This window comes from Pseudopodoces humilis, chromosome 18, assembly GCF_049639895.1.
Source record: "Pseudopodoces humilis isolate 2021_Gansu_Grassland_sample_001 chromosome 18, ASM4963989v1, whole genome shotgun sequence".
Classification (NCBI taxonomy): Eukaryota; Metazoa; Chordata; class Aves; order Passeriformes; family Paridae; genus Pseudopodoces; species Pseudopodoces humilis.
Window position 1 is genome coordinate 13,709,701 of NC_142217.1, and position 21,762 is coordinate 13,731,462.

The 21,762-nt window shown below is 51.7% G+C and overlaps 1 long non-coding RNA gene across 1 annotated transcript; it reads left to right on the top strand.

Annotated features, from left to right (window-relative positions):
* Nucleotides 1-3,025: 3,025 nt before the first annotated feature.
* LOC148182936 (uncharacterized) lies at nucleotides 3,026-10,503 on the top strand. The gene is made up of 3 exons (XR_015774129.1): nucleotides 3,026-3,164; nucleotides 5,762-5,873; nucleotides 10,018-10,503. It is a non-coding gene; the product is annotated as an uncharacterized LOC148182936 (long non-coding RNA).
* Nucleotides 10,504-21,762: the final 11,259 nt, after the last annotated feature.

A 21,762-nucleotide genomic window follows, 5' to 3' on the forward strand; every position in this document is an offset into this window, starting at 1 on the left:
GGGTGAGTGGCCCAAGGCCCAGGCGAGTGTGCTGCAGGCACTGATGGGCACAGAAGGGTTTCAACCAAATTTAGGACAATAAGCTTGGCATAGATTCCAGACCCTTTCCCATAATTGTTTTCTCAGGAGTCAATGAGCTGGACACACGCTGCAGGAGAGATCTGACATAGCAACTGGCATGGGCCATGGAAAATGGACCAGGTTGTTTTGGGATGCAAAATGCATCCCTGTGCCTCTCTTACCAGGACCCAGGGACTTCCCCAGGCTCTTAAACGAGATGGGCACTGGCCACACACTGGTGCTGGTTGCTCTGGTGGCTGTGGGAGCCTTGCTTCAGGTCTGGAAGATCTTTTCCCTTATCCCATGGCAAGGGTCAGAGAAGAGTGCTCGCTCTAACTGCCCTCCCTGCTGCCCAGGGAGGTGGGTACTGGGTTGCTGTGCCCACGAGGAGGGAGCTCAGCTGTTGTTTAAAGCACTGTCTGCTGGAGACACTCCAGTCTGGATTTCAAAGCAGCTGCCGGCTCTTTCCTTGGATCTGAGGTGGCTCAGTGGGATTGGGCAGCTTTGTAACTTGAAACAATGAGGTTAGGGGGGGACTGTGCCTCTGGCAGCCCCAGCCATACAAGGAAAGAGGATCCCACTGCTTGCACAGCCCCGCATTCCTCATCCTCCCCCTGCCCCAGCCTGGGACAGGCAGCCCCCAGCATCATCCAGAGGCCCCCAAAGCACCCGATGGCAGAGGCCAGAGGACACTGAGATGGGCATCAGGCACAGCTGGGTCCTGTCCCTCCTCATGCTGTTACAGGTTGGCTTTGGGTTTCTCTCCCCCTTGTTTTCTACATGTGCTGAAACTCTACGCCAGGGTGGGAGATGCTCAGGGGAATTCGCAATGGCAGATGGTGGGGAAAAGAGAAAAGGACAGAGCACACTGCCTGTGGGCACGGGAAGACAACACCGGGAGGGAGTGTGGAGTGAACAGCCAGAGGTGGCCAGCCTGAAATGAAAGCTTTTAATGCACAGGGCTTTCCTGCCTTCCCTACACACACACACCTGCAGGCCAGGAACAATCCCGCTCCGGATGCCTTTTTCCTTTCTTTCTATTTCTTGCTTTTGCTCTCTTCTTCCTCTAAAACAAAGATGTTTCTCCAGATGCACTGGTCCCCATCCAACAGATCCTTTTGTCTTGTCGCTTTGAATTATATTTTCTTTGTCTGAATTTGCCATCTTCCCAGGCTGAGCACTGGATGTCTCATTAGGAGGGAGATTCTGGTCAGCCGTGCCAAAACTCCTCGCAATGCTGACACAGAGGGATCCTTACTGGAGTGAAGATGCTAAAAGCTAAATCTCAGCCAAGGGAAGACTGTGGAATGAAGTCAGAGTGGAGAGATGCCCAAAGGGAATCTGGGAACTTTGGGATGATTTTGGGATTATAAAAGGGATGAAGAAACATTACAGGAGCAGAGCCAAAAGGCTTCTCGCCCCAAACATATAATTTCCCATGCCAAAAGTGGCGCAGTCCCCCTGCTCTGTGGGGCCACGTGAGACCCCTGTGGATGCTGTCCCCAGGGAGAGGCACAAGGGCTGCTCTGGCACAAGCTGATGACAGGTCCTGCTGTCCCCTGCTCCAGGCCAGGGCCCTGAGTCAACATCCCTGGGTGGGATGCCCTGAGCTGCCAGGCAGGTGGGTCCCACTGAGCAGCCCGGCCGTGTGGTGACTTTATTCCAGACCTCAAAGGGCATTTGGGTGCTCAAACCCAGACTTATTCCTTCCAACTGGCTCGATCTGGACTAGAAAAAGAAATGAGCTCTCCCTGCAGGCCTGCCCTCACTTAACTTTGCAAGAGGAAATTTTCTCCCGAGCTCCAGGGATTGCAGGACATTTTTGATGTGAGTGAGATATGGAAAGCAAACCTGACCTTTTCAACCAGAGAAAGGCTGTTTCCCCACAAGTCTGTGTTGCAAAAAAATGTTGGGTTTTATTTTCCTCCCAACGCTGCACTGAAAACAAACATCCAAACCTCAAGCTTTGCTACAAAGCACGATTGTCTCTCAAAACCAGCTCTTACCCATTTCTATCCGGCCCTGCCTCCCTGTGCTGCTCCTGCCTCTCTGCAGGCTCAGGGAGAGTGGTGGGATCAGCCTGGGAAGTTATTTTGTTCCCACCAAACACCTTGGCTAGCATGGAGCCCTTTTATTGCTGGGATGTCTTTCACGCTGTGCTTGTTTAACACACATACCAGCTGCCTCTTTTCATGCTACTGGTCTGAGAACCAGGGCTGAGCTCTTCCCCAAGTTCACAGGAAGATGGGCTCATTTGGGAATGTGGGATGTAAATCCCTCGAACGCTGCATATATTTGCATCTGCACCTGATTTTATCTCCTCTCTCACATTGCAGGATTGCCCTGCTCTGTCACGTTGGGGAAATGCAATGCATCCCTCACAGGTTGAGTTTGGGATTCTTCTTCCACTGTTGGTGACTGGTTTACTTTTCACTGGTTTTTAGGGTCCTATAATGACCAAACAAGGACTTTTTTCCATCAAACATCATGGCTGCTGCTCAACCACCACGTGGCCCCCAAACCAGCATCATCTTGAGTGGCACCACCTCCTCAGGCAGCCACAGCGTGGCACATGCATGGAGCAAGCCCTTCCTCAGCCACTGTGACTGTTTTCCCACTTTAGGACATAACAGAAGATCCTTTCAACAACATTTCCTTTGAAAAATAATCCATCTAGCTCTGTTTTTGGAAAGTGCTCCATGCTCTGCACAGGAAGAAGTTAATTACTGTCCGGGGGGTGAGGGCGTGTGTTCTCAAATGTTTTAAATGTTTAATTTTCTTGAAAGAAAAACCATCTCTGATCTCTGTTGGATCCTCTCCCTGTTTATACAGAGGGTTTCTATTAGCAGGGCCAACAGAACATCCCTGACTGCCACGTCCGTGTCCTTTTCTTCTTCCCTCAAAACAGGAACCCCTCCCAAGGGGGTGTGTCCCTCCTCTCCATGCACCTCTCTCCAGGGGGTGAGGAGAGCCCGAGCCCTCCTGGCAGTGTCTGCTCCAAGGACTGCTCCATCCAGACCCTGAGCTGTGGTGAAATGATCTCTAAAAACTGGTGCAACTTTTCCTTTCCTGCTCGTTTTCCAGGAAGATGTGGAAAGAGTGAGGTAGGTGACCCCCCTCACAGCCCCTTCCAGCAAGGAGGATCAAAACGTCACTGAGACCTCTGCTGCTGGGTTCAAGCCAACCTCTGCTCATGTCAGCTGGGGATGGACCATGATGGTGAAACAGCCACAGCTATTTCAGATGAGGTTTTTAGGCAGAGGCTGTCCCACAGACATCCCTGGCTCCCACCATGGAATTGTGTTTACAGTAGGGGCATCATGGCTTTGCTTAGTCCCAACCTCCTCTAATGACACTCTAATCTCCTGCATCCCCTCTGCACCATGGATGGGCACAGGCTCCCAGGCCCACACAGATGATCCCAGCTGTTGGTCCCCACCTTGCTGAGGTACTTTATGGGGTGCTGAACATTGCTGCTGTGGAGAGCCTGAGGAGATGGGCTCTGTGGTGGGACAGACACACATTGCCTGCCAGGACACCCAGAGCTGGTCATTCCCATGGAGAATTGATTTCCTTTTGTTATGGCTGATTATCTCAGCCCTGCTGGTGCCGCCTCCAGCGCATTGTCAGGGGTGCTAATTTAATGCTGATGAGAGGGTTAGGAGCATGACCATCAGTGCAGTAATACCCATTTGATATTCAATTTATTACAGCAAGGAAGAGGTGACTAAGAGGAGGGGCTGGGGACAGCTGTCAGGGTGACCTAAGTGTGCATGCTGTGACATTTACAAGCTGTGCTGGAGACCAAGGTGGGCAAACCTTGAGGGGCCTCTGGATTTTAGAGGTCGTTCCGTGAAGAGCTTGGGGCTGGGGCTGTCACCTTCTGGAAAGAGCCACCACATGAACCATTATGTGGGGTGGATGAGGTTCTCAGGATCTGATCCACTTTCAGAACCTCTAGACTAGTGTTAAATGAGTGGGGTTCCATGAGAGAGCAGATGGACAGGGTTTGCTCTTCGTCCACGTGTGTGGGTGTGGAGGGGATTAGCTGTGGGGCTGCTGAGAAATGGAGAAGGACTTTGGCACTTGTTTGTGGGGGTGGAGCAGGGGGAGCCATTGGACAGGTTGAGGTGAACAAGCGGGACCTTGAAGGCTCTGCATCCGGGTTTCACGGCTCCATCTCCTGGGATTACTTCAAACCTCTCCAGCCTTTATTTTCAGCTATCAAGTTCCTGTGGAGCCCCTCTCCCAGAGCAACTGGTATCTCACTCCCATGGCTTGTGTACTCAAACACAACCTGCAGCAACCAAAGCCCACAGCACCCCTTCTTGCAGCAGGCTGGATCCACAGCATAGCTCTGTGAGCTGAGGAACCAGCTCAAATTGCTCCTCTCAGCTGCCCTTCAACAATGTCATCCACATTTTGGGCTCCAAACATCCACCTGTGTTCAGGACAAGCCAGGCTCAGTTTGCAGCAAGCAAACCAGGCTGGTGCTCAGACTGTATCTGTGTCCCATCACGAGCGTGTGGATGGGACAGACATGTCCCAGCAATGCTGGGAAGAGAAAGAGGAGATGGAGAGGACAGGAGGAAGAGGAGACAGGGCAGAGGGCCATGCTGGGAAGGCTGTGGGGGTTGCGTGTGCATCCGGCCAAGCCCACGTGCTGCTCTTCGCACTGAGAACTGCTGTGGCTGGAGGAAGGGGCTGCCTGGGGAGCACTCAGCCTCTCCTTTGCCGGGTCAGGGCTCCTCACAGCTTTATTTTGGCTGTGGGGGCGGCAGCGATGCTTTGCGGCGAGCTGTTGGGTGGCTGGTGGGCCTGGAGGAGCACCAGAATGACTTTATTTTGGAAATATGTCCCTGTGGAGCACTCAGTGTCCCTTGGCTATCCCAGCCCAGAGCCAGTCGAGCCGCTGGGACCTGCTCCACTCACGATTGTACTCGTCCAGTCTCTTATCGCTCTGCTGGGAAAAGAGCTGGCGAGAAAGGGAGCCAAGCCCGCGCGCGCTCGCACTCCCTTTGGCACGCCTGAACCAAAGGCTGATTTCTTTCTTCCTTTTTCCTTTCTTTTGTCTTTCTTTCTTCCCTGGGCACATTTTCCAGGTTGATGCCGTGGCAGAGAGGATAAAAACGTGGTGGGGCTTTGGCCAGGATTGTGGAGGGGAAACGGTGTAGTGGTGCTTGGCAGCACCGTGTCTGCTGTCGGGCCAGCCGGGTGCCAGGCAGGAAAGGGCGTCCCCAGCCCTGCTTGGAGCCGGACGAGGAGAGGAAAGGGATGGGGACAGAAAGGGCAGAGTGGCGCCCGGGGAGGGGTCACACCAGGTGGGAGAGTGCCTGGCTCCCCCCAGGCAGGTTGTGCCCTTCAGCCTCACTGTGGGCTGGAGAGCGGGGCTGGGTGGACAATGTGCTGTTGAATCTGGCCCAGAAAAAACAACTTCTGCTGCTGGAGAAAAAAGCTGGCCTGTTTTCCAGGCAGACCGGGAAATGGTGGAGCCTTTTTCCTCTGGCCCTGTTCCAACATGGAGTTGCAGCAGCATTAACCCACTCTGGCTGGATGGGAGTGGGGAGCTTGTCCCAGGATGGGTGCTGGATCCCCAGGGATGGGACAGGGCTTTTCCCATTTGGCTTGTGCTCTGGCACTGTCACCATGTTTCCTGCTCTTACCATGTTGACCATGGGTCTCCTTGGATGCTGTTGAATAGGAACCCCCTGCCTTGAGTCCTGCTGCTCTCTGGAGGTGCTGGTGACCTGCTGGAAGAACGAATGGAGCTGGAGATGGGTCTGGATGTTCTCACTCAGCTTCCCGCACAACAGGTGTGAGGTGGTATTACAAACCATGGGGTGGAAGGACAACAAAGAGCAACCCACACTTCCATGGGGGACTTACCTTTAAGGAAGACACCCAAAGAACCCCCAAGTTCATCACCTAATAGCATTATTGTTGCCAAAACCATGGATTTCCCTTCCCTAGAGTACATGTCAGCCCTCTGAAATCCCCGTGTGTTTGCAGCCCAGAGCAGAGCTGAGCTTAGCACAGACACGTGAGTGGATTGGCCACAGACCCCCAGGAGTCAGCCATAGGATGCCTCCCCATGGGAGGACCAACTTAGCATAAATATTTAATAGCTCCAGTAAATATTTAACTTCTCTGACATGAGCGAGGATGGAAAAAACAGACCCTGGCGGGCAACCTCGCAAAGCCCCTGGGTGAGAGGCTTCGGAGCGCTCTTCCCAACTCTGAGCCCATTGTATGGGCTTCTAGGCAGGAGCTGGCTTTCATTAGATGTGCAGAGCCTAAGACAGGAGGCTGTGATCTGGAATCAGACCATTATAAAAATAGCGTGCCCTTTGCATGAGTCAAGAAACACCCGCTCCCAATTAAACAGGAACGTCATCCATCTGAGGTTCAGAGCGGCACTTCAGCTGGCTCATGCTCAGCATTGTGATCATCTCTTTGGGCATTTCCAGCTTGAGAGAGCCTTTCTGGGAGGACAAGTTTTTCAAAGGGTGAGCACAAGTTGTGCAGAGGAGGAAATTCTGCTCTTCTTTGTTCTTGAGGCTGCTCAATGCAATGAACAATCACAGAGGAATTTTTGCCCTCTCCAGCTATGGATGGCACACGTTGATTGTGGTCAGTGCAAAATGCCAACTCTGTGCTGAGGGATCAGGAATGCCTGGAGCAAGAAGAGACCTGCACACTCTTGCTCTGGACCCATGCAGTCCAGCCCTCTCCTCTAACACACTGAGCTTCAAAATTCGGTTTTCATCATCATTTCCTCTTGATTCGGTTGAAGCACCACTGGCTGAGGGGATGTCCCACATGTGCAAGATGCTAGAAAGCCCTTGTCCTGTGCATCCAGCTGCCTCAGTACAGTGGTTTGGGATTTCAAGAACTGGCAAGTGGTCACAGAGTTCTGTCACAGCCTGTTTTATTTTGAAGAGCCAGTCTTGCACAGCGAGGTCTAGAAACGCTGCCATCTGGTCGGATGTTTCTGCGCTAATATTAGTGCAGCTAAATATTTGCATGTGGGCCTCTTTTAGCACTGGGTCTCCCAGAGGAATATGGGCCACGTTTCTGGGGTTTTTAATAGAAAGCAAGAGAGGCCATGAAGTCAAAGGAAGAAAAGGTGTCAGAAAACACCAGGTCAGCAGAATGGCACAACAGGGGCACTCCAGCATGGAGAAGAGTCCTCCAAAGGCTCTGTGTGACCAGTTCCAAGTGATGCTGAGGGACTGGTGCGGTGCCACGTGGGTCTGGACTTGGGTGAAGCTCTGTCTCGTGCAAGGGAGGAAGCCTGACAGGTCAGCAAAGCTAAAACCACTCAGACTCATCCTTCCTGAGACACATTGCTCGATACTGGTTCTCTGAACTGTGGTTTCCTGATGCAGCTCTTTGATAAATATTTATCTCTGCTCTATTGCAAAGCAATTAGGATGGCCTCAGAAGTGGGTTTACTCAAGAGGCACCACAAAAATAAGACAATTTGGATAAAGAATGTATCTATTTATTTTCCATTCATAAGGGCTCTCCTGAAAGCTCCTGCAGAACCAGGCATTTCCCAAAGCTTTGTGTGTCCGTATGGTGCCGCACAAAGGTTAAAATTCACATCTCTGTTGTCACTCACCTCATACTGGTTTTACCCCAGTGTCCACACACTGAAGCTGCCAGCTTGCACCACTATAAGGGAGAGCTGGACAGGCTTTAATCAGGCCACTGGCTGCAATTTGGGAGGCTGCAGTGTCCACATGTGCATCTCCCTGTGCAGCTGTTGGGTAGCACTGTAGGTGAACACCCGCTAACAGCAATTAGGCTGTGAGGGCTGGGGTTTTGCTGCAGAAAAAAAAAAGTGTTGCTGTCCCAGGAACAGGTCTGGGAGTCTTACATGAAGTTCTTGGTCGTGGGGAGAACGGTGGAGGGATGTAGTCTCCAGATCAGGCTGTGAGCTCATGCAAGAGATGGTTTTTAGTTTCCTGCTTTTAGCTCATTTTAATATTCCTACTTTCAGCTTTGCCCAGGACAGAGAAGGTGCTGGGGCCATTCCCAGCCTGCAAACCTTTAAGGTGCAGGGTGGACACAGGCAGGTTACACTGACTGCTGTGGGGTCAGATCAGGGGTCAAGCCCCAATTTCCTGCTCTTGCCTACCTGGAGCCTGACCTCATTCCAGTGCCAGCCCACTGCCGCAGGTTGCACCAGGACATTCCTCAAGCCCTGCTGTCAAACACGGCTGCATCACACCCATTCTTTAGGATCAGCCGTATTGTCCCATCCCTGGAGGAGGTGTGGAGACACCAAGGGCTTTGCACACCCTTCGTGGGGGGACTGAAGGGTTTGCACAACCTTTGTGGAGGAATCAAGGGTGCTGCTGGAGGAAAAAAGAGCTGGTTTATGGACTTGTAGCACAAACCAAGCAAATCCTCCACGTGTCATGGCCAGAAGATTAACTGGGGCCCAACTCTGGGAGGGCGACAAAGGGACAGAAGAGGTTCCTTTGTTGGATTTGGGAAGAGGAAACCCCTGCACTCTCCTTTGTGGGGTTGACGCCTCTTGCTTTGCTTTTTTCCCCTCTCCCTTCAACAGGTTGCTCGGCACAAGCCTCCCCGGCATTCAGGGCCATCCCACACCCCCTCCCCACGGCCCATCACCATCTGCTCACCACAACCCCTCACAGCCCAGCCCTGAGCCCTCGTCCACCGTGGCTCCACAGCCCTTTGTGCCATTTTATCCCCTCGGTCATAACTCCTCCACCACTTGCCCCTCGCTCCCTCCTCCTTGCCCGTAAAGGCGAGAGGTGGGAAGGGAAAGGTTTCCCCAGCTCTGTGCAGAAATGTTCAAGTGTGTCAAAAGACAAAGCCTGTCCCCTTTGCAACCCACCAGCTGCTGCTGCCACAAAAGCGGGGAGAGGAGGGGGGCCAGGAGCGTGGGGGGCACTTTGTGACCCGAAAGGAAAAACCTTGAGAAAAGAACAGAATAAATATCCCCTCCTTCCGCCCCTTCTTAACAAGAGGGGACAGAATTAAACACTTTTGTTAAGTGAGGGGCTGTCCCCCACACCAGTTAACAGGGCTCCTGCGCCCTGTCCTGGTGTCAGACTTTAACTCACTCTGTGTCATGTCTTTCTCTTCACGGGCAGAAAATTCAATTAGTCTCGAGCAAATGCCTTCCTAAAGGACACAGAAAACGAAAATAAAGAGGAGAAATCTGCTTTCATCCTGTACAGAAAGAGGCTCTGGGGGGGGGAAAATACAGATTAGGGAGATAAAGAGGCAGGTTTAAGGCTTTCAAAAGAGGTTCTCTCTCTCCTTCTTTCTTCTTTCTTCTTTCATCTTTCTTCTTTCTTCTTTCTTCTTTCTTCTTTCTTCTTTCTTCTTTCTTCTTTCTATTTTCTCTTTTCCTTTCTCTTTTCTTTTCTTTTCTTTTCTTTTCTTTTCTTTTCTTTTCTTTTCTTTTCTTTTCTTTTCTTTTCTTTTCTTTTCTTTTCTTTTCTTTTCTTTTCTTTTCTTTTCTTTTCTTTTCTTTTCTTTTCTTTTCTTTTCTTTCTTTCTTTTCTCTTTCTCTCTTCTCTTCTCTTCTCTTCTCTTCTCTTCTCTTCTCTTCTCTTCTCTTCTCTTCTCTTCTCTTCTCTTCTCTTCTCTTCTCTTCTCTTCTCTTCTCTTCTCTTCTCTTCTCTTCTCTTCTCTTCTCTTCTCTTCTCTTCTCTTCTCTTCTCTTCTCTTCTCTTCTCTTCTCTTCTCTTCTCTTCTCTTCTCTTCTCTTCTCTTCTCTTCTTTTTCTTTCCTTTCTTTTTTTCTCTTTTGGCTTGCTTTATTTGTCTTTCTTTTTTAATTCCTCCCCTATCCTCTCTCCCTCTCTTGCTCTTTCTCTCCTGCAGCCATGGGATGACCAAAGCCTGATCTCACACACCCCAGTGCTGAATCAATCCAAATCCCTGTGTAAGCAGAACTGTGTTTGTCTTGCAGTGAGTAGGACTCCAAACCAGCCCTGGGTCTTTGCCTGTCTATACAGCTCCTCGATCCAGGTACAACGCCACCCCACTGCCAGGAAAAGCGAAGGATTGATGCTGGGAACACTTCCCTGCTGGGCCAGCCAAGCTATAAACCAATAGGCTTGGGGATTTCTGGAGGAGCCCTGGCAATTAGTGGCCACTGGAAACCAAGGGGAACATTTCCAGTGGTTCTGCCTCAAGGACCAGGTCCCTGCATGCTCGGGGCTCGGGCACGGTGCCAGGGGGGCACGGAAGGGCTGGTGCCTCCTCCACGGGGCACTCGGGGTTTATCGCGCACAGTAAGAACGGCGAGCATTTCCCGGCAGCCACGCTTCCTGCTCTTGATTGCAGATGCTGCTGTCTAATCACTGCTTCCTCCCCTGCCTCTCAGGCCTCCCTGGCAGCCCAGGGCAGGTTGGCATCATCCCATCCTTCGTGTTCACCTCCCACAACTGGTTTTCCCCATGTTGTTCACCTCCTCCTCCTCCTCCTCTTCCAAGAAGTTCCTCTTGGTGTTCTGGTCTGGTCCTCTGCTGCCAATGCTCTGGAGCAAGGGCTGGTGCCTGATATTGCTGCGTGCCAGAGATAAGAGCTTATCTCTGTTTTATGGTCATGAATAAAACTTGCAGATCAGAGTCTCTGTGCGGAAATCAGGACCATACAAACCCTCATGGGAGGAGGGAGGGGGGCTGGCAGCACATCCCGTTTACTGAAGCTGTTGTTTTTGTGTGAGCCTGCCCCTACAATGTACCAGGCTTCACTGGCAGGGAGGTACAGCTCAGCAAGCACTGGGTGAAAGGGGCCAAAAACATTGGTGGGGCAGCAGACTTCAGTTTTTGACTCGTGAGAGGCTGGGCATGGGGAGGTCACCCTTGAGCCTGTCCTAAACACAGCCTCCTGGAAGGTACAAAGAGGGAGACAAAAACAGAGGCACTGAGCCAGATGAGAGCCTGACTTTGTGCTGCAATAGCTCCTAACAGTCCTGCACCAACATTTCAAGGCATTGATTTTGTCTCTCAAGGTCAAGCTTTGGGAGGGAAGGGGACTCTACAAACAATATAGGAATTGCCTGGAAGGGAGAAAAGTTGTCTGTCCTCCCTTCCAGCTGCTGCCATCTCTTTATGTGCACCCAACATCTGGCAGAAAATCTGGGGTTTTAGCTTCCATCCTTCTCCCCAGTGTCTCTCCTGCAAGCTCCCTGCCACACAAGCAATGGATGTGCTTGACTCTTCCTGCTGGCATGGGCTTCACTGCCCAGAGCACAGGGGATGATGGACTGGACTGCTTTCAGGTTGCTTTTTGAGATGAATGTCCAACATTTGCTAGTCAGCAGGAGGATGAGCCAAATATCTGAAGTACCAGAGGACAAGACCAAGTGGGATGGAGTGAGGAGATGGTGGGGTCTCCAAGAAAAAGGGTGGAAGAAATAAAAGTAGGAAAAGAGACACTGTAGGATCAGAGGGAGCAAATCAGTTTGGGTCAAGGGTTTGTGTCTTGGTTTTTCCCTATGTGCAGGCTTCCCCCAGGTTATCTTGCTCTGTCTGAAAGCTGAAGGGGGCTGGTGAAGAACTGTTCAAAACCAGTAGGGCAGTGGCTGAGTGCTGGTTAATGAGTTACTCACTCATTGCTCTGAGCTCATGTGAGCTGCTTTCATCTCCGAGCCAAAGAAAAGGATGGATCATTCTTCAGCAGCTTCCTCTGCAACATCTGGGCTCCTCAAGAGCTGGCTCTGGATCTCTGGGAGCAGCACAGCCACCACAGCCCCCCAGACATGGGGTGCTCCCACTGTCCAGCACCATGGATGCATCCAAGGGACCTGCTAGAACCTGAGCATGGACTTGGTGCCACCAACAGCTGTTGTTCTAGGCCTGACTCAAGTTTTGGATCTCTCAACATGGACAACCTGGTGTGCCCTGGCCCCCTGTGTCCCTGCTGATGTCTCAGGCTGTGCACTACCCATGGCTTGAGCAGTTTAAAGAGAATGATGGCAGATACTACCTCAATCCAAGTCCCTCACAGTTATCCATGAAATCATCATGGCCTCCTTGACCATTGTCCTGGACTCTTGTCCTGAGGTTCTTTATTCCTTCACATTAAATAACACTTTTTTTCCTGCTCTCCCTCCCATAAACAGGGCTACCGGGCTCCACACTCCCAGGAGAAATTCCTACTCCTGTTCCCTTCATGGTCTGATGAGACAAAACAGAAAAAATGGTCAGAGGGGAGAAGAAAGGAGCTGGTTTTGAAATGAATAGAAGCTGCTGGTCAGGCTGCCACTGAACAGACAAAGGCTTTCCAGCATGTAGCTGCTTGTCTATGCAGGGAAATTAATTGGAACAGCTTTTCCAAATTAGCTGCATCTGATGATGATAAAAATAATAAAAACAAATAGTGGATTAAGTTAAATTAGGAAAAAGCAGCTTTATTCTGGAATAGGCGTGTCCACATTCCAGCATATTTTATTCCACAATAGCAGCTTTGCTATGCTGCTCTGTGCAGACAAGCCCCAACACTGGCCCTGTGCATGCTCCTGCTCCTCCTCTGCAGGGCAATCCTGCCTGCCAGAGGCTTCTCCAGACTTTCTCCTTCAGGCTGCTGTTCTTCCAGCACTTCTCCCTGCTTTAAACTCCTCCAAGAACCTGGTCCAGCCTATCTCGAGGATTTTGTTGTTTCTCATCCCTATGATATCTGCCCCTAGCCCTTCCCAAACATGTGTGTGACCCTGCTGCCCCTGATCCCTGCAACAACTTCCCATCCAAATTTGGACTAAATCCCACTTTGAAAATTCACTTGATTCCTTTGCTGAGCATCCAGACCTTTTTTTTTTCCCCTGAAAGCTGACTCTTGAATTGCACAGGCAGCTTGTCTGCCTTCAGCTTAGCTCCTAAATGACATCTGCACACACATACAAAAATCACAGATTTATTTTGGATGGGGAAAGATGAGAATTTGGCACACACAACCGAATTGTGACCTCTCTGACCACACTGCATTTGCAAAGCCTGGTTGTTGGATCTCATTTCATTGCTGCCAATTCCATGGGCTCAGTCTCCAGTGGGGTGAGCAGGAGTGACTCCACTGACCATACAGAGCTACAGCATCTTATATCAGATTAGGATCTTGCCCTTTCTATTAGAAGAAAGACATAATTTTAATTATCTTGACATGTTTATCACTGTGAGCCTGGGCCCGTTATCTCCATGGGTTCATTCTCAAATGTGCAGAGCTGCAAGGGCATGATTGTCTTTTAGTAAAATCCCGCTTGAGGTATTTCTGCAGCTGCACTTTGTGTCAAAGGATAAAAAATGTGCAGGGCGACTTTCCTCGCATTGTTGGGCAGGAGTAGCTGCTGTTTGCTGCGAGCCATTGCCTACACAATGGGGCTTCAGCTATTACAGCTAATTTATGGGTCTGCATGTGTTTACCCTGTCAAACTGTCTTGCAGGGAGGGTTTAAAGACATCAAAAAAGCAGTTTATGTAAGTTTTCCTAAAAGTTGTTCCTCTGTGTGGATTGAAGTGTAAGAGCTGCTGGTTTGCTGTGCGTTAGGTTGACTCCTGACCCCACACAGCAAATTTAGGACTCGGCCCAGAGCCACCCATCCACTCACAGGAGCATGTGTGATTTAAAGAGTCACCCACTGTCACTCAAACCCAGCTACCCCATCTCCCTTGCCAGTGTGCCCACAGCAAGACCTGACAACCTTTATTAATTATTTGACCTTTATATCATCTCCACAAAGGTTTTCTTCTTTTCATTGACATGTTTTGATGTGAATTTGAAAAAGACTTGAAACTTCTGCCTTACAGTCTGCTGAGCTACCTGCCTGATTCTGCATCCGTCTCATTGTTAGGCTGACCAAAGTCATCCTGCACATTTCCTTCTCCCTGTCTGAGCAGCTGGGTAGTTTTCATCAGACGTAGCAAATTCCTTGTCAATTATTGTTTGTGTTTATTATTTGCTACACCAAAGGGCCCAGGCATGCTAGGCATGGGGTCCTTGACCAACACACGGAAAATATTCTCTCTTTCCCACCAAATTTTACGATCGAAGAACAAAACACAAGATAACTGAGGCTTGTCAAAGAGCCCCAGACCACAGTGTCAGCCAGCCCTAAATAGTCCCAGCATCATCAGCAGGGCTAAAAATAAGTCTAGTAAGGTTTATTTCCATTATGATTCTGCCAGAATATGTCTTCCCCAGCATATGACCTTGCTCCAGCCCCACTCCCAAAGTTGCCAGGAGCAACCTTCCCTCTTCCTCCTCTTCTTCATCCCTGTCCCACCATTCCCATCCCCTTGGGGAGCCCTGGGGTCCCGCAGCTTGCAGCAGCAGCAGAAGGCAGCCCCGGGGGCCGGGTCACTTGGCACATCGCCCATCACTGCCTGGAGCCCCCGCCAGCCCCGGGCTCTGTGTTTGTTTGTCTAATGTGGCCCAAAAGGCTGGGTCCTGCTCTGGTGGTAGCCTCATCCCAGCCATGCTCGAGCTTTCCTGGATCACACTGATCCCCAGGGCCAGTGCTTTCCCCAGACACCAGCTCTCACCACATTTCTCTGATGGGGTCTGTATAGGTCAAGGCAGAGCCCAGTCAAACCCAGGTCCAGCAACATGGGAAGGAATAAGGCAGCAATAACCCATCCAGGATAATAGCTCTGCTGCTCAGAAAGCTTAGGATAGCATGGAAGTGGCTCAGGCAGTGGCTGGAAGTGGCTTTGTCCCCTTCACACCAGTGTTCAGCCGTTTAGGACAACGTGGGCATCTGCCAGTGCCATAGTGGCCCATGGGCACACATCCTGGCCTCTCAGCCTGGTGCTGGGGGATGAGGGACCTGGCTCAGGCAGGTGCAAAGTGCTGCTGGCAAAAGGCAGAGTGACAAATGAGGGTGGCAATGGGAAGTTGCTCTTGGTCACAGGGAATTTTGAGGATTATCAGAGCACACTGATCTGTAATTATCAGGTGGACGTTGGAGGATCAAATACAGCAAGTAGATTATGAAAAGAAGAAAATGAACACTGTGGCCAACAGTTTTTAATTTTTTCTACAACAATCACAGGAAACTTATCTCCAGACTCAGGGTGCAGGTTTAATTTTACCCTTTGCTCTCCTTCCCTTCATTCAGTGGAGCACAGTGGTGGAGACGCTGCCTCGGACATTTCTCCTTCTCCTGAGGGATGCCTCCTTGGTCTGGTGGGGCAGAGCCCAAACCCTGGGATAAATGCCCTAATCCCAGGGCTAGAAGAGGAGATTCCTCTGGTGGGCTCCTGTCTCCTGTGGAGAGACAGGAGACTCCATTCATTGTTAAAAGCAGGAGTGTTGCAAATCTCACTGATGGTGTACAGAGCTGCTCTGCCAGAGAACTGCTTGGATTCTACACAGCAGACAAAAGCAGAGACAAGGCTAAAGCTCAAAGGAGGGACAGGACAAGCCCAAGTCTGCTGCCAAGAAGGGGGTAGAGGCTCTAAGTCACTCTGCTGCAGTGACAAACCCGATGGCAGCACTGAAGCAGAGCTCAGCCCTTTCACATTTTCAGGGATGATGGCCAAAGGGAGCCTGGGGATGCCAGGGGGGCACGGAGGAACCTGCCAGCCCCAGGGCTCATCCCACGGGCACTGCTAAGCAAGACACCGTGAGAGGGAAGCCTTCAAGAAGCAAACCCATTCTCCCCTCGGAGCAGAATTGCTTTTATAGCTGCACCCCAGCACTTCCCAGCCTTTCTGTCTTTTGCTTAATTAACTACAGAGCTTGTACGATTTTCTATTTTTTAGGGGAGAGAAGAAAAAAAAACAACGAACCAAAAAAACACTAAAGAGCAAGAAAATCAGAGAAGAATGCCATTTTTTGCAAACGCCCCCCGCCTCCGCGGGATCGCAGGGATTTGCAGCCCCACGGCTGCTTCCGCCACCGGCCGCCCCCGCAGGAGCCCGGCGCTGCCCGGCGCCCCCGCACACAGATGTGGGCTCATGTGGGTTTATATGGGCTTATATGGGCTTATCTGGGCTTTCCCCGGGCCCCGGAGCTGCGCTGGGAGCTGCCGAACCTGCCACGACCCTTTCACAGCTCTGGCAAGAGCATCCCCACCCCGCTGGGGCATCCCCCGCAGCCCGCACCGTCCCGCAGGGGCGATGGGAAGCGCTTGGTTCCCCGCTCCATCCTAAGCAGGAAGGATTCCCGGTCAATAAACAGCAGCTGGTGGTGAACTGGATCTGAGGCTTTTTCCCATTGTGATTGCGTCCAGGTGTGGGGAGCTGGGGCCGGAGGCTGAGATGCTGGGACAGATTTGGCAGCGTTCAGTTTGAGCAGTGATGTGGAGACTCGGGCTGACCCTCAACACTGAAAGACAAGACTCGTGAGAGCGACCGTGCCTTGAGTCCTGGGGCTGTCTGCAGTAGGGGAGGCAGTTTTGGGGAGCTCACGAGGCTGGCCCCAACCCCAGTTCTCTTTCATTTACCCATCCCTCTTCCCAGGACACAGTCCCCATCACCTCAGACCGTACCAAACCCTCAGTCTTGGTGGAAACTTGGCTGGAGACACAGGAAACCAAATGCAGTTTCACTTCGGTTTGGTGTTTTTGTTTGGGTTTTTTGTTTTGGGGCTATTTTGGGCTTTTTTTTAAACATTGTTCTAGATTTACAGATCTGAGATCAGCCCACGTTCAAGGGCCTTTACAGTCTGGTCGTCATCCCTGGCTGGGCAATGCCCTGGGGAGTCTCGGTGTTGCCCTGGGGCAGGATGCTCATTGAGGTAACACGTGAAAAGGTTCATGGTAGCTCATCCTGCCTGGCAGCTTTATGCTGTCCCATGGGGACCCAAAAAGGCCACGGGTGAAAACACAAAGTTGCATTTTCACTCAGCAGGGAGGGAGCTCAGGTGGAAAGGGTCAGGTTGGCCCAGGAGCCACACCCCATGGCTGCACCTGATGTCACCTCCTTTCCAAACACCCACGAACTGCCTCCCTGGTCCTGCTGACTGCTCCACCAGGGACTTTCTCACACTGGGGTACAAACCAGGGCAGTTGTCGCTGTGCAATGCCAATGTTGGGAGGACCAGGCCCCAGCAGAACACCTCCCCAGTCCCACTGTCCCACTGCTACTCAGGGGTCTCTGTGGCCTGCGGTCTGCACCCGCCCTGGCAGAGGCACGGCAGGCTCGCCCATGAATCACTGTCTGGCAGGGACAGCATCCCTCTCCATACCACACCTGCCACGCTTTGGTTCGCCCTTCCCCTGGACAAGTTTTTCCCCCTCCCTTTGAGAGTGTCTCTTTTCAGCTCCCCATGGAAGGAGCCTGTTCTCCCGGTGATGGATTGTACCTGATTTCAATATCAATGAGGCTCTGCCTGCACAGCCCCGAGCAGCCTGTTTAGCCGAGGTTTGTTAACAGGATCACGCTCCTCTTCGCATCCCTCCCTCTGACTCTGCACTGCATCAGCAGTGGCTGACCCATGTTTGGGAATAGATTTCCCTTCCAGCCAGGCAGGAGATGCTGGTGACAGGGCTGTGATGCCTCAGACACAGGGATGGCCTTGCAGTGGGATTTGCCAAGGGCTGCTCAGTTGGAGAAGGTTTAGAATGAGGTCTCCAGCTCCGAGAATGCCGCCTGAGGAGGCTGATGTTGCCATGGTGCCTCCTCTCCCTCTGCTGATTTAAAAAAATGAAAGAGAAGGAAAAAGATGATCCTTTCTTTTCTCCCTGGCTTTTATCTCCCCTTCTAAGGCTGTTGCTTTGAGTCCTATGTCGAAAGCATCCTTTGCTAAAGGAGCCAGAGGGAGCTATAAATTCAGGCGACCCCAGGCAATGCCTCTTGCCCCACACCCCATCCAGTGAGGGGCCTTTGTTCTTCCCACTGGCTGTGATTTATGGTGCTCAGTCCAGGGCTGTTCCCAAGAGAGCTGTCACCCTTGTCCCCAAACTGACAAACCACCAAGAGGCACCGTCTGTGTTTTGGCAGTGCAATACCTGCTCCAAAACAGCAGCCAAACCCAGACTGAAGGGATGCCCACTGCTCTGAGTGCTGCATGTCCCACAGGGATCAGAGTCATGATGACAGCCCCCTGCCAACCAGCTTTTCAAAGCTATCCTGTGGTTTGGAAATCCTCAGCTCTGTTCCCACCACATGGGCCAAAGTGGTGTCAGTGTCCCTGCGAGGTGCCAGCCTGGCAAGCTGTGAACAGGCTCCTGACTGCCAGGCTGCAGGTCACTGGGAGCATCCTATGGGCTTCTTCAGCAATAAAAATCCCCTGCTTTACTAATATCTTACCTGAGAGAGCAGAAAAGGCAGAAACTCTATTGATATCAACCTCCCTCACTGAGAAAGTGCAAGTGAAATCATCCCAGAAAAACACATCCTTCCAAGCCATCCTGGCTGCCACATGTGGTCAGATCCAAGCCCTGATGAGAAGAATGGAAAGTCCCATGGAAAAGGTGAAGGAACAATGTGAATTGCTCATCCATCTCTGGCTGGTGATCCCCCAGCTCTCCATGTGAGTGCAGGACACTGAAATCTGTGCCTGTATCTCTGGGGATCCTACAGAACTGCTGAGCCAGAGTCAGCATCTGTTCCCCCCTCTCCTCTCCCCTCCCCAGAGTTTAGTTAAGCTTCATGTCATGGAGAAGAGGGAAAGGAAAACAGAGGGAGAGGGGAAGCAATGCAAACTGTAAAAACAGTGAAGGACTCCTTCAGTGCCCTGGGGAGCTCTGGAATGGGAATGAGGGTCTAAATTTTCCAATAGGAAAAATAAACTCTCCTGTTGAGCCAGGGAAGTGAGTCCTTCTGGATTAGGTCAAAATAATCTGAAATTTTGGGACTGCCAAACAACTCATTCTTCTCTGCAATTCTCCAGCTTTGTCTCTTTGATACCTGGGTTTGTGTCTCCCACATCTGCAGCTGAGTTTTGGGCTTCTGTGCTTGTTTCTGTACTAATGCTGCTCCAGGGATCCAGATGAAAGCCTGTGGTAAAGCCAGTGTAGCCCATGTGGATTCTAATGCTGGGATAATGGCACAGCTATCCTGTACCAGCTCTTACCAGGACCTGGCTGGATAAATGTGACCCCATAAAGACCTCATTGCCCTGCTTTTATTTTTATTTATGAAATAAATCTGTTGTCACACACAACAGAGTGGTGGCACAGTCGATCACAGTCCCTCCAAAAGCCCTGACACCCCACGAGCCAAGGGCACAGCTTGGCTTCCCACCATGGGCACATCCACCAGGGTCCCTGTGACAGCAGCAGAGGTGGCTGTCCAGTCCTGGCTCTCATCCTGCTGCCAGAAGCTGAGATGAATTTTCCCCACAGCTCACATGGTGACAGCAGCTGTGCGGGCACGGGGACGTGTTGGTCATCACTTCTCTTGACTGACCAAGACTTTACCCCTGGACTTCTCTATCCGGAAAGGTTTTTGCTGACTTTTTGTTGAGATTCACTTTCAAGGCTGGGGCTGAGCAAGCAGCTGGGGAAGTGCCAAGGGTGCCGCTTCGGAGACCCGCTCCCCGGCGGGGCCGCGGGGCTGTTGGCAGCGAGAGGAGCAGCTGCGCGCACGGAGTTGCATCACGGAGGTGGATGCTGCTGGGGCCCGGTGGCGGGCGGTTCGTGCCCTGGGGCTGCTCTTGGCTGCGGTGTCTGACAGCTGCTGGCAGGTAAGGGCTGGCCGGCAGGATCAGCGCTGTCTGAAACGCAAACGCGCACCAGAAAAAGGAGCCGGAGGGCAGGGATGGGCGAACACGCTGGAGTCTTCTCGACAGCTGGATTTCCTGTGCCTGAGCCAGCTCCCTGACGCAGGTCTCTCCCCAGGGCCCGCGCAGCTCCTGGGGCTGCTGCTCCCCTGCAGTGAGGAACTGGAGAAATCTGGGATGCAGCGAGGGGTCTGCAAACCTCCCACTGTACAGGCAGCTTTGCCCCAGTGCTCCCTGGTGGGGATGGACTGCAGGGAGCAGCAGCTTTAGCCCTCAAGCAGAGATTGAGTGGGATGGAAATACTCCAGCAGGTCTCCCGTAGGAAGGTGAAACCTCTTTCAAGCCTGGCTCCCTGCAAAGGTATCTTGGGGGCTCAGCTGGAGGCTGTCTAGGGATCTCACCTCGCACGGGCGAGACGTGCAGCTGCCTCCTGCACCCACTCCGCTGCCTCCCGCCAAGCCACAATCCACAAAACAGGAGTAACTGGGATCACACGAGCTGTATCTCCATGGGTTTTCCAAATAAGCTCCTGGGAAGACTAAATGTTATTGATCTCTCCCCTTTCTTCTCTGGAAATGCCCTAAGTGTGTGGGTTTTCCCATCCAGCCTGCACATCATAGCAAGGAATCCCATTTTTGTAGCTGCTGCCTTCCCAGTCCATCCTGTAGGAAGCATGAGCATAGCTTGAGTGATGCTGCCAAGTTGTACCACGTGCCCATCAGGCACTTTTGGCAAGTTCTGGAAGTGAGTAAAACGCGGGACTGACATGTACAGAGACATCAGTAATATTTTCCCGGGCAGCTCTGTGGCATGCCGGGCATCAGCATTGTGGTTAATTAAACTGCAGTCTCCACAGCAACCGGGCAGGAATAGGAGGAATTATATATTTGCTTTTATTTATAGTGGCAGCCTTCATCCTGAGATTAAATGGGAACCAGCCCCTCTCCCCGCACACACAGCAGCTCGGGGCAGCTTCTGCAGCGGGACAGGGAAGAAAAGGCTGCTTGTTTCTCAAGATGCCCTTTGCTATTCAAGTTCCTTCTACGTGGTTTTATTCAGCTGCATCTTACAGCAGGCATCAAACAAGCCCCAGACTATTATGTGCTGGAAGTTTTCCCCATGGAGAAAGCTGCTTGGATCCGCCTTGTGTTTTCCAGTCCATCTCCCCAGTGAGACACGCAGACGAGTTAAAACAGGCAGATTTCGACAGGGCCCAGAAAGAGGGTTGTGAAGGATCTGCCAGGCATGGAAGGGCTGCCTCCCCTTGCTCCCTGTCCTTCCCAGTGGAAATCAGGAAGGCTGTTGCTTTCCCAGCTTCCAGCATGGGGGTTTTCTCCCCCACCAGCACCCACAGGGCTGATGCCAACAATCCAGTCCCTGGCAAGGAGGAGGGAATTTGTCACACTGCTGGGTGGGGAAGTGATGGCATCTACACTACTGGGCTCCAAGCAAGGGTGGGGACTTGGCTGCTCATGTGAGCTGAAGGCTGGTGAGGCATGGGCTGCTCACAGCCCCACATCCCTGGGAGTGCTCCCTCCCTCCAGCCCTGAGGTACCCCCAGGGCTCAGCAATAGGGGCAGGGCTGGGGCACCTCTTTCCCCAGGGGGGAAATTTTTCCCATATCTAGAGATGGAGACTATCCAGTGGCCAAGAAGATCCCCAAGGGTAGATTACTCATCTTAGTGATGAGCTTTTTGGTTTTCTGGACTATCTGAGGCTTCAAGGATTTGCATCCAAGCCTGGCAGCACTATTTACTCACTAAGCTACCCAAAAAAAGGGGGTTTGCAGAAACATGAGGTTTAGGTGAAAGGTTGGACTAAGTACGGAGGAAAAAGGAGAAGAGACAGTGAAGGAAAAAGGGGAACAGAAAAGGGGAACTTTGTGGGGTGAAAAGGCATATTTTAAGGTTCTTTGGGGAAGAGGATCTTCACCTTTATCCAGACCAACCAATTACACTGTTCTGAAAATTTCTGCTTACAGAAGCTTGGCTCAGGAGCTGAGCTGCCTCTGGTGAACAGGGCTGAGTTCACTAAAAAATGTGCCCTTTTGT